Genomic DNA, 12,146 nt, shown 5'->3' with positions numbered 1-12,146 from the left:
TCTTTTTGTTTCCTTTCAGCATATTGGTTAATTGATCATAATATTGATTTTCTATATCTAACCTGCTCCACCAGCGGATGCTCCTCCTGCCATCCTATTCACCATCGACCTTCTTTGGCGAGAGTATGCTGAAACATTTGACCCTCTCTCTGTCTCTCACTATTCACCAGGAACATGTTTACAGAACCAATCCTATCCTTGTTTAAGTACCACTGTGACCTGAGGCACAAGTTCCTTCCTGAATCTCTCTGTAAAATAATCTCCATGATTTAGCATTTCCTGACCTTGAATGTCTTGTGTTTCAAGCTCCAACAACCACTGACGTGATCAGAGAATCCTTACAGTGCAGGAGGCCATTCGAGTCTTCGCCGAACCTCCAAAAATGCACCCTACCTAGGCCCCAATCCCCCACCCTATCCCTGTAACCCTACCTAACCTTTGGACATTGGGGAAATTTGGCGTGGCCAACCCACCTAACCTGCACATTTTTGATGTGGAGATACCGGCGTTGGACTGGGGTGAGCACAGTAAGAAGTCTTACAACACCAGGTAAAGTCCAACAGGTTTGTTTCAAACACGAGCTTTCAGAGCAGTGCTCCGAAAGCTCGTGTTTGAAACAAACCTGTTGGACTTTAACCTGGTGTTGTAAGACTTCTTACTGTGCACATTTTTGGACTGTGAGGGGAAAATTGAGCACGCCTGGCACGGGGAGAAAGTGCAAACTCCACACAAACGGTCACCTGAGATTGGACTTCAAAATGACCAGATCATGTATTGTTTTGTGATGTTGATCAAGAGACGAATGTTAACCAGGATAGAGGAGATAATTCCCTGAATCTTCTTTGAACTACTATCAAATGACCTTCTATGACCATCAGGACTCAGTTTGATGTCCGACAAGGGCTAGGTTTGATGTCTCATTTGTTTTTTAAAAATATAAATGTATCATTTTCCAATTAAGGGGCAATTTAGTGTGGCCAATCCACCTAACCTGCACATCTTTGGGTTGTGGGGGTGAAACCCACGCAGACACAGGGAGAACGTGCAAAGTCCACATGGGCAGTGACCCGGGGCTGGGATCAAATCCGGGTCCTCAGCAGCGTTGGCAGCAGTGCTAACCACTGCACCACCCTAGATATCTTATTTGTAAGATGGCACAAGGTGTAGCATTCCATCAACATGACATTGGAATGTCATCTGGGATTTTTGAACTCAAGTCCCTGCAGTGGTAATTGAACCCACAACCTTTTAACTCAGAGATGAGAGTGCTGCAAATTGAGCCATGCCTGATGTAACTGATATGAATATAGACATGAACTGTCGTCTGAATTGCAACAGTGTGTGACATTGTACAGTATGAAGGACAGTGTCAATGGTCTGAATCCAGTGTTGAGGATAGAAATCTAGATTCACACTCTATGGTAGTTCCAGTGCAAATGCTGCGCTCTTGAGGTGCTCTCCTTTGATGAGACCTTAAACTGAGGTCTAATCTGCTTTTACAGATGGAGTTGAAAGACCAATGACACTATTTTGAAGTAGACCCGGTGAGTTACCCTGCTGTCGGGGCCAATATTTATTCCTTACCTGATCTCACAAAAACAGACGGGCAGCACGGTAGCATTGTGGTTAGCACAATTGCTTCACAGCTCCAGGGTCCCAGGTTCGATTCCGGCTTGGGTCACTGTCTGTGCGGAGTCTGCACACCCTCCCCGTGTGTGCGTGGGTTTCCTCTGGGTGCTCCGGTTTCCTCCCACAGTCCAAAGATGTGCAGGTTAGGTGGATTGGCCATGATATATTGGCCTTAGTGTCCAAAATTGCCCTTAGTGTTGGGTGGGGTTACCTGGTTATGGGGATAGGGTGGAGGTGTTGACCTTGGGTAGGGTGCTCTTTCCAAGAGCTGGTGCAGACTCGATGGGCCAAATGGCCTCCTTCTGCACGTAAATTCTATGATCACTTTGTTGGCTGTAGGAGCTTGCTGTGTGCAAATTGATTGTTGACTTTCCCACAGTGACAGCCCTTCACAAAGTACTTCATTAGTTATGAAGGACTTTGAAACACAATGATGTAATGAAAGGAGCTATATAAATGCAAGCTATCTTTGTTCTGGCTGGTTTCCAGCATTGTACTATCCAGGAACTGCAGGTCATCCAGAACACTGCTCTCTATATTCTTAGTCGTATCAAGTGGCATTCAACCATCACCCCTTTTCCCAAGCCAAGTCTTCATTTAAAAATACTCATCCTTATTTTTAATTGTTGGCCACTCGACCCTTGAGCCTACTCTGCCATTCAAAAAGACCAAGGTGATCTGATTGTGGCCTGCATTCCACTTTTCCGTCACCCCCCTCATTACCCTTGCTGATCAAAAATATAATTCAGTGTTATTCAGTGATGCTGTCCGACCTGCTAGGTTTACCCAACATTTGGGAAGGAGTCAACCCAATTGCTTTGGGGCATGGAGTCACATGTCAATCAGACAAGGACGCCAAATGTTCTGACACAAAAGGGCATCAGTGAAACAGACGGAACAAAAACAGAAAATGCTGGACAATCGCAGCAGGTCTGACAGCATATTGGAGAGAGAACGGAGTTTACGTTTTGAGCCCCAATGACTCTGTCAGTGAACCAGATGGGTTTTCACAACAATCAATGGTAGCATCACAATTACCAAGACTGACTTTACATTCCAAGTTCACGCATTGAAATTTCACCAGTTTCATCATGGTCGGCTTTGAACCCATGGAAATGGACCTGGGTCTGAGGCCCACAGTTGAATTTTGCTCAGCTGTTCGCCATGTGGAACTCTTTGCAGCAGAAGGCTGTGGAGGCCAAATTACTGTGCCTTTAAGACAGAGATAGATAGGTTCTTGATTAATAGGGGATCAGGGGTTATGGGGAGAAGGCAGGAGAACGTTGATGAAAAAAATACCAGCCGTGATTGACTAGCGGAGCAGATGCGATGGGCCGAGTGGCCTAATTCTGCTCCCATGTGTTATGTTTTCAATATGATCATAGAATCTTGACAGTGAGGCCATTTAGCCCATCGAGTCTGCACTGACCCTTTGGAAGAGCACCCTATACAGACCCACTCACCCCCCCCCCCCCCCCCCATACCCGCAATCCCATGTAGGGGCAATTTAGCATAGCCAATCCATTTTTGGACTGCGGGAGAAAACTGGAGCACTCAGAGGAAACCCACACGGTAGAATGGTAAGAATGCGCAAACTCCTCACGGACAGTGACACAAGGTCGGAATCGAACCTGGGTCCCTGGCGGCGTGAGGCAGCAGTGCTGACCACTGCGTCGCCCCAATGGGTTTCAATATACCCAGACAAGGGAATGTTTGAAGAAAAATGTTGGAGAAAAAGAATGTAGGTCCCCCCCCCCCCCCCCAATAAGATTGGATGTTCAGTCCCAGTGGACTCCCGGGCAATCCTTGGAGGGTTGGGAACAGGCTGGAGGCTCCTGCGCATGCCTCGCGGCGGGGCTGACTACAACTCCCGTGCTGCCGCGCGGCGCACGCGGAGGCCGGCAGCCAATGGGAGCGCGGGGATTTGGGCGCCCAGCGCGCGCGGCCCGGGGCCTTTGTGCGGCTGGGGAAGGGAAAGCGGCCAAAAAAAAAACCCCCACCAGCGCGCACCACACAGACAGGCCGGGGCAGGCAGGCCCGGGGCGAAGCAGGCCCAGGCCCAGCGGCAGCTTCAAACACAGCACAGAAAACATCCCGCCCCCAGAGGCGGCGGCCATCTCGCTCGCCAGTCTGACGATGGCAGCTCCAAAACCGCGGCGTTAAAAAAAAAAAATCTCTCTTCCCCACCGCCTTCCTCCTCCTCCTTCCCCTCATCCACCCCCTTCCCTCATCCACCCCTCCCTCCGCCCCCTTCCCTCATTAAACTGCGAGCGGCCTGGGCATCCTCCCACTCTGCCCTCCTCCCTCCCTGGATTAATTCAGCCTGTGAATCCCCATCAAGCTGAGCCTGTCTGGCTCTGACTATAATGGAACAACCTGCAGGTAGTGTTTTTTTTTTACACACTCTCTCTCTCACCCTCCCTCCCTCTTATTTTCAGACCCCCCCCCCCGGACACAGCTCTCGTTTCATGTTATTGACAGGAGAGATCATGGGTGCTGAGGGTTGGAAGGGAGGGAGGGAGGGAGGGTGGTTGTTGGTGCTGCTTTTTATTTTGCTTTGCTGGGTGGTGGGGGGGAGAGAGGGAGGAAGGGAGGAGGAGGGGGTGGTGATGAGGCAGGATGGAGAAGGGAAAAAGGTACATTACTGGATTTAAAGGGGCAGTGGCAGCCATGTTGCTGCTGTCACTACTTGTCTCCCTCTCTCCTCCTGACTGAGGACATAAAATGAAGTTTAGTGTACAAATACTATGTTCTGACTTGTCTTTCAGTGTAGTTTTACTACTTGGTGTTATACATTCTGTTCCTTCCTCCCTGCCTCTCCCCCAAACTGTCCCCCCCTTCCCTGTCAGACATTAAGATGCCTGTGTAGCTTTTAATATTTTTAATTCTTGTGGAACTGGGGTGTTGGGGAGGAAGTGAACTCTCATCTGGCTGAGCTGTTCAAGAGATTATTTGGTGAAGTGCTTTTGGCAGGTGATATCCCTGCTTTGTTCACTTTTGATGTTTATGTTTATCAGGATGGATCTGCAAGTAGACAATTGAAATGTAATTCTGCTGTAGTTTGGGGAAAAATAGGGAGGAAGGGAAGGAATGTTTATGAGCAGAAACTGATGTTTGCTGATGCAATTGGTTAAATTGAAAAGTTTATTTGTGAACCATGTAACTAGCTGACAAGTTTAAAAAAAAACTAGATTTTTTTTTGTGCAGGCTGTTGCTTTTTAGATTAATATGATGTAGAAGGAAGCCATTCGGCCCACATCACCTGTCCCAGCTCTTTGAAAGTGCTATCTAGTCACTCATTCCTCTGCTGTTTTTCCACAGTCATGTAAATCTGTCCTTTCCAAGAATATATCCAGCTCACTTTTGAAAATTAGTTAATCTTCTTCCACCACCCTTTCAAACAGTGCATTAAACATTACTCTCTCTCAAACCAAAATCTCGTACCAGCCTCCCCGGACAGGTGCCGGAATGTGGCAACTAGGGGCTTTTCACAGTAACTTCATTGAAGCCTACTCGTGACAATAAGCGATTTTCATTTCATTTCATTTTCTCCTCATCTCCCCTCTGATCCCTTTGCCAAATATCTTCTTTCGGTATCTTGCTACTGACACACTTGTGGAAACTAGTTTTCTCTATTTACTTCGTCAAAATCTCCCAAGACTTTGAATACCTTTATTCGGTCTTCCCTTTACATTTACTGCTCTAAAAACAATTTCAGTTTACCTAGTCACTCCATCATCACTGTCCCTCATCACTGGTACCATTTTTGCAAATCTCTTCTGCAAGCTCTCCAAGGCTCAGCTGTCAATTGTATCCAATAACATTTTAGAATGAGACTAAACAAGTCATTTCCAAAGGGGCAGCTTAACTTGCTTGTTTTTTTTGTACTCTACTCCTGTATTTGGAAAACCAGGAATCCAGAATGATTATTTTTTGGTCAAACCGCTTTCCCAGGTGTCAGGCCACCTTGAAAGGTTTGTTTAGGTAAACCCCCCCCACAAGTCTCTGTGTTCCTGCACTCCTGTTAACATTGTAGCATTCATTTATAATGCCTTCTCTGCTTCTTCCTTCCAAAAAGGACCAATTGACACTTCCCTGCCAGTCAATCTATCACTTCCTTCAGCCCATTGTCCACCTCACTGTTAACTGTACTTTTGAGTTTCATATTATCCACAAGCTTTGACATTGTGTGCCAAATACCTGGCATATACGTCTAGGTTGTTATCATGTGTCAAAAGAAAGCCCTAATCCTAATGCCAACCCTTGGGCTACACCACTACCTACATCCCTTTCAATGTGAAATTCAACTGTTTGTGACTCTGCTTTCTTTATTAATTTTGTCCCTGCACTGCCAGTTTTCCCTTTCACACCATGGGTTGCAATTTTGTTAACAGGTTTTTTTGTTGTATGTGATACTTTTTTGGAAAGACTGGAAAGTCCATATACACATCAACAAATCCTTCAAGCGGTCACTATTGATCCATGTTTTTCCAAGTCACAGTTGATCTCTTTTCTGACACTTTTCCCACCACTAATGAAGGGCTCATTGGCCTACGTTTGCTGGATTTATCCCTTTTTGAACACGCATGTCACATTTTTAAACCTCCGGGCCTCTTGTTCTATCCAAATAGAATTGAAAGATTGCGGCCATAAAATACACCATCTCCATCGTCAGTTTACTTAGCAACCCAGAATGTGCCCCATCTACCAGTTTTTAAAAAAACTACCTCCTATTTAGCATTTTTATCCCATCCAATTTCTCTGCTCCTTCCTTCCTTCTGCTGTGGCAACGTCATATTTTACAATGACCACGTGTTGCTAACCCTCTGCCTAATTTGTGGACCCTAATCAGTTCTATTTCCCCCCGCCCCATACTTTTCAGTGTCCATTTTACGATTTTATTTGTGATTTGCAAAAGATTTTCTGGCGAGTACTTGGCTCCAAATTAGCCCATTAAAGGCTTTGTGTATTTACAGTAACAATTTTAACAATTCAAGTGACGACTGTAGAAATATATTTGATGTGTGAAATCTGATTCCAGTGAGGCTTGAACTTGAATTAAGAAAATTTATCGACTGGAGGATAACTCTGAATGCGAGATGTCAACATATCACTTCCTGATTTCCCCGCCAGGTGTTGTTTACCAGCATAGAAGCTCTTGTGTGCCATATTGGCCTAGTTCTCACCAAAACAGCCACGTGGTCGAGAGTACTACCTACCACTGGCTGACTGTGGCCTGCTTTACAAATCATCCTGAGTATGTTGTTATTTAGTGACGTCTTGCAAATGACATGAGATACTTAGTTATCTGAGTTCATATTTAAGAAAAGGCTATTTTGATGAGACGCTGGACGATTGCATGTATCCCAGCATGAAATGGCTGGCCCATGAGAAAATATTGAGGGAGGAAATAAAGCCTCTTGCAACATAGCTCTTTACCAAAGACTGGATTTTTAAAAAACCTTACTCAGCCTTTAGTGCTCACTGAAGCTTTTAAAATCATACAGTTCGGGACTCCAAATGCAACAAAGTGTCTGCATCAAATAGTATGTGTTCTAAGAAAGTAGAAAAAAAGATTGTTACATAATATGGAACTGGGAGCTTGTGGATTCTCTACATAGTGAAGCATCTCTAGGATTGCTCCAAATTCGTTAAAGAGGGGTACAAAGTAATTGCTGAAATTGACAGGAGCTTTTAAATTATTAGCTTGTCTGGAAATGTATTATCCAAATCTGGAACCTCAGTAATATTTTTCACTTTCAATGCAGGATTCAGACTTATTTCTTTCATGGCAAAGCAGCAAATCATAGATGCTCTTTGTCCAAAGAAGATTTGAGTTTAAGAATAACTAATAATGTCATGTTTTTGAAAAAGCAAGTTTGTTTTCTCAGGCGTTGTGCTTTCACAAAAAAACATTATGCTCCTCGCGCAGATTGATTACTGGCTTACAATCCCCAGAACCAGACTGGCATTTCTGATAATGATGGTGCTACAATATTCCAAATGGCTCTGATGACATTTTTGCGAAGGCCCAGTTTTTGCTTTGTTTATTTCAGATGATAATCCTGTTTCACCCCTCGGGAAGGTATGTGGCCAGGGTTCGTTCTCCAGCTATCTTCTACCATTAGTGATACTTTAAAATTCTTTGCCTGAATAGGGCACATGATGCAGAGAGAAAGGATGTGGGTTCATACTCTGAAATCACGCAAGTCCCTCTTGTTGACTCCCTGTGGGGAGGGAACGAACGAACGAACGAACGTGAGCAGCTGAGTCATTCCGTGCACCAACAAGCTGCTCAGCTGCTTCGTACACATCTGTGAGCAGGTTTCTTTTCAACCCTTTTTTGAGCATGGAAACTGCAATATTGTTAGGTAGAAATGTCAGCACTGACGTTTTCTGTTTTGAGCAGACAAACATCGATGATGCATCACTCTCTTGTTCCTGATAAAATATGGTTGTTCACTGTTTTACTTGATGACATGCCGTTTTCTTGTGTTCTGTTTTGCAGTTATCACCACAAATATGCATTGCTTGCTGAAGCAACCCATCAATTTGCAATATCATACGGTGATGTAAATTCTTGCAGCTTTTAGCTGTTAAATGAAATTTTCCATTCCTCTTCTGAACCTCTCTCTGCACCCCAAAAACCCAGTTTTCTCTCTTCCTCTTGAAGCCACTGCCTGTGTTGAGGCATTTGCCTGATGCCTGCACAAGCCCATATTTCTGAAGGCCCTGTTAGAATCAGGCCTGACCAATGTGATTTAATATCTTTTTCTTTTCACCCCCATCCACTCTGTAACCCCTGAAGCCAATTGTGGTGTCAGTCTTGCCACTTGGACTATATATGATCCATCTCCATTTAGACTTCTGATGAACAAAGAACATTTAATCAGCCGATAATTTAAATTATTTAAAATAAATGAGAACTGCACATTTGCAATAAGGTAACTTTATATTGAATAGACTGATGAATGTAACTCAAGGACCCTGGTATCTGGGGACTGACTGGTACATTAACCAATTAAGTATGTTTAGATGTTTTTGTTCATTTGAATAAGATCAGTGGGGAATTTTGTAAAAAGAAAATCAGAATGGAAAGCTAGTTTTGCAGCAGAAATGTCAATAAATTTTAATTGTTGGTGTAGGTCAGTGCTGCTTCTTTAGTTACTAAAAGAAAGAGACAAAGTCATGGACATTTTGCAAGTTAATTTAAAATATTCAGCAATGCAGTGTTTTCTATTCTGATGGGAGTTTTGCACTACTGAGAACTGTCTGCGAATGACAGCATGCTGTGATATTTTAAAATTATTGTACAAGCGCTGATGAGGTTCAGTTCATTATGAAAGGGCTCGAGTCTGGCTTTTGAGTTTTGATGTACAAAATGTTGCAAATGCGTATGATGTACAGCATATGAGTCAAACCTTTGGGGACTTGAAATCGTTTTCTCTTTGAAGGGAGCATTTTAAATGCAACGTTTGAAATTTTTCTCACAAGACTTGTGTTCTCAACAACACCAGAAATTTGTATTAATAAAATGTCTTTAACATAAATTTTCTCAAATTACCTTGCGGGAGTCTTCATTAAGCTGTATTTGACAGCAAGGGACACATTGAAATATCAGATAACCAAAGCTTGGTTTTGAGGAGCACCTTAAAATGGGAAACCAAGATTGTGAGATTTTGGGAGGTAATTCTAGAACTTGGGGTTCATTGAAAGTTCAATAAAATCAGAAGGTTGATATGCATTACTTTATCATGTACTATTTTGTCAAAATGGACATTGATATTTATTTGTCGGTGTGTATTAGTCAGTCCCTTGTCACGTATTCAGTATGTCTGAGGAGTTCTCCGCCCAGAGAACATTTATTTTTAATTGCGTACTTGATGGCTATAATGTCTATTTGCAAATAAAAAGCAAACAATGCTTCAATGTCCCTAATCTTGTGTCAGTTCTACGTGATAAAGGAGACACATAGGTGAATTAAGAAGTTAAACTATCCTGGACGTCCTCTCCAGTGTTTGGTTTGATATATTTGTGCTGCGGTGTTGCAAACCTATGGTTTCGGCCACTTGTTTTCCATTTTCTTCATTTGTTTGTTATCCCTGTTGTATTGGGATCTGCTGTTGCATGTCATCGCACGTATGCCTTCAGTCACATCCCTCTTCCTGATGCTAGCAACAGAAACTGCAGCTGATTTTGTGCTGATGATTGGATTACTGGCTGCATCTTTGTTATTTAAGGGCTACCGTAAAGTGTGCTGTTGCCGTGCTGTTTTTAGATGTCATTTTTAAAAATAGAAGAGCTTCTTGGCAGCCTCTTGTTGTTGCATCTTACGCACACAGAATGAGTAACTAGGCGTATGGAGGAGGAGCAAAGAGGAAGCACAGCACAGTACACTGATTTCAACAATGTTGTTCAGGAAGGTTTTGAGCAGGCGTCCACTTCTCACATTTATTGGCAGCGATTTGAAGGAAATGTACTCCAGAATACCATTAGCTGAAATCCGAAAGTACCTTGGCTAAATCCTCGTAGCTAGCTTTCATATTTTGATTTCATATTTGATAATCAGATATGGGAGTCTGGGTAATGGTGGACTCTTTTTTTTTTTCCCCTCTCCTTTTTTTGAAGATTATTGGCAAATAGTTATGTGTTGATACCACTTCTTGTATAATATTCCTTCATTTCCCACACATTTATTCCCGCCATTCACAGAACCAAATAAGGCTTATGTCCCTCTGTAATTAATCATTTCTCATGTTATATCAGTGACTGGGTGAAATAAAAGTCCCATATAAAATTTGCTTCGTTCCTAAATGCAATTTTTTTTTGTTACTGGGATATATCTCGTGTACTTGTTCTCAATCTACACAAGATCACAAGACTCAGGTCTTTCAGTTCCACAGAAGTAAAAATGTTTCAGTAGCATATAATAACTTGACAAATGGTTTCCTGCGGTGAACCATATCATTCTCCTTCTAAATTTGTTTTATCCAATTAAGGGGCAATTTAGGGATCAAGGGTTGGTTGGTGGGCCCGTGTCGCCCACCGTACTCAGTGTGGTGGAGGATTTGGACCCGAAGAGTGACTGTCCGAAGGCTGTCAGCTGCCCAGTGCCAGGAGCGGAGGGTGCCCATGAGGCTCTCTACAGCGGGTGCAGGGCTCACCCGTGCCTGATACTGTGTTGCCCCCCCCCCCCCCCCCCCCCCCCCCCCCCCCCCCCCCCCCCCCCCCCCCCCCCTCTGGAGGACTCCCAGATTCTGGCACATCATAATTGAAGGTTCTTTTGTTTTTCTGCCTCCGTAAATAGTTCTGATGTGGAGATGCCGGCGTTGGACTGGGGTGAGCACAGCAAGAAGTCTTACAACACCAAACCTGTTGGACTTGCAACCTGGTATTGTAAGACTTCTTACTGTAAATAGTTCAGGCAGTGTCCTATTGGTCACACCCCCCCCACCCCTCCCTCCACCACCATGACTCCCTCCCTCCCCACCACCCTCCTTTCCCTTCTCTCCCCACCACATCTCTTTCCCTTTTGTTTGTACAGAGGCGAGGGTATCTGGTCTCTCCAGCGCCAAGTTCAGTGCTTGTACCATTTGTTTTTTGTACAAGTGTCTCTGTCCGTGTCTCTGTCTCCCACCCCCCCCCCCCCACCTCACACACACACACACACACACACACACACACACACACAACCTAAAGATGAGCAGGCTAGGTGGATTGACTATGCTAAATTGGGAAAAAAAATTGGATACTCTAAATTTATTTTAAAAAAAAATGTTTAAATCTTGGCATCACAATGGAAATCAATTTTCATGTTAGTGTTGTAGTGTCTTATGGTGATTGACCAAATTGTCAGATCAGATGATAGATCTTGAGGGTGTAGGGGATGCGGGTTACATTTCCTGTTCTTTTGCAGCTGAATGCAGTTTGAGGTTTGATCATTTTTAAAAGGAATTTGAATAGTTGGTTTTGAACACTCGGTAAACTTGATACAAAACATCTTCACGGCTGCACCCCTCCCGGTCTCTGGAACCTCAATGAGGCCTCCAAACCACTGACAATTCTACGTGCGAACAACAGTACACGTCCCTCTCTCTCTCTCTCTCTCTCTCTCTCTCCCTCTCCAACTATTGGCAGTCATGCCTTCATCTTCTGACACTTTAAATTCAGGAATCCCTCTCTATCTCGCTCCTTCTTTCTTGTCCTTTAGGACACTCCTTTAATCTGACCTCTGACCAAGCTTTCTGCCATCTCTGTCAGTATCTGCTTCTTTGGCTAGGTGTCAGATGACACTCCTGGGAAATACCTTGTGATGTTTTACTGTCTCCCAGGCATCACGTAATTGCAGGTTCATGAGAGACTATTCAAATGACTGGTGTTAACAGTCAAGACAATCTTGATTAAGTTAATTAGTTGATGTGCATTATTAAATATTTTGGAGTTGTGCATTGTTGCATGTGTCCTGTTTTAGCTAGAGTTCTGTTGCAAATTGCTGTGAGGGTGATGAATAATGGTGT

At 43.8% G+C, this 12,146-nt stretch overlaps 1 protein-coding gene across 5 annotated transcripts in view; it reads left to right on the top strand.

Annotated features, from left to right (window-relative positions):
* The first annotated feature begins 3,554 nt into the window (after positions 1–3,554).
* The window catches only part of nsd3 (nuclear receptor binding SET domain protein 3), an 82,252-nt gene continuing 73,660 nt past the window's right edge, over positions 3,555–12,146 (top strand). For 3 of the 5 annotated variants that reach the window (XM_038785547.1, XM_038785548.1, XM_038785549.1), the window contains exon 1: positions 3,556–4,011. The gene's annotated coding sequence lies outside the window, so the exon portion shown is untranslated. Of the gene's footprint in view, positions 4,012–7,786; positions 7,946–12,146 lie in introns of all 5 variants that reach the window. The other 2 variants (XM_038785546.1, XR_005458812.1) reach the window with 2 other exon arrangements.

This window comes from Scyliorhinus canicula, chromosome 26 (genome assembly GCF_902713615.1).
Source record: "Scyliorhinus canicula chromosome 26, sScyCan1.1, whole genome shotgun sequence".
In the NCBI taxonomy this organism is placed as follows: Eukaryota; Metazoa; Chordata; class Chondrichthyes; order Carcharhiniformes; family Scyliorhinidae; genus Scyliorhinus; species Scyliorhinus canicula.
The sequence above is the reverse complement of the archived record's forward strand: the minus strand, read 5'-3'. Positions and strand labels throughout refer to the sequence as shown.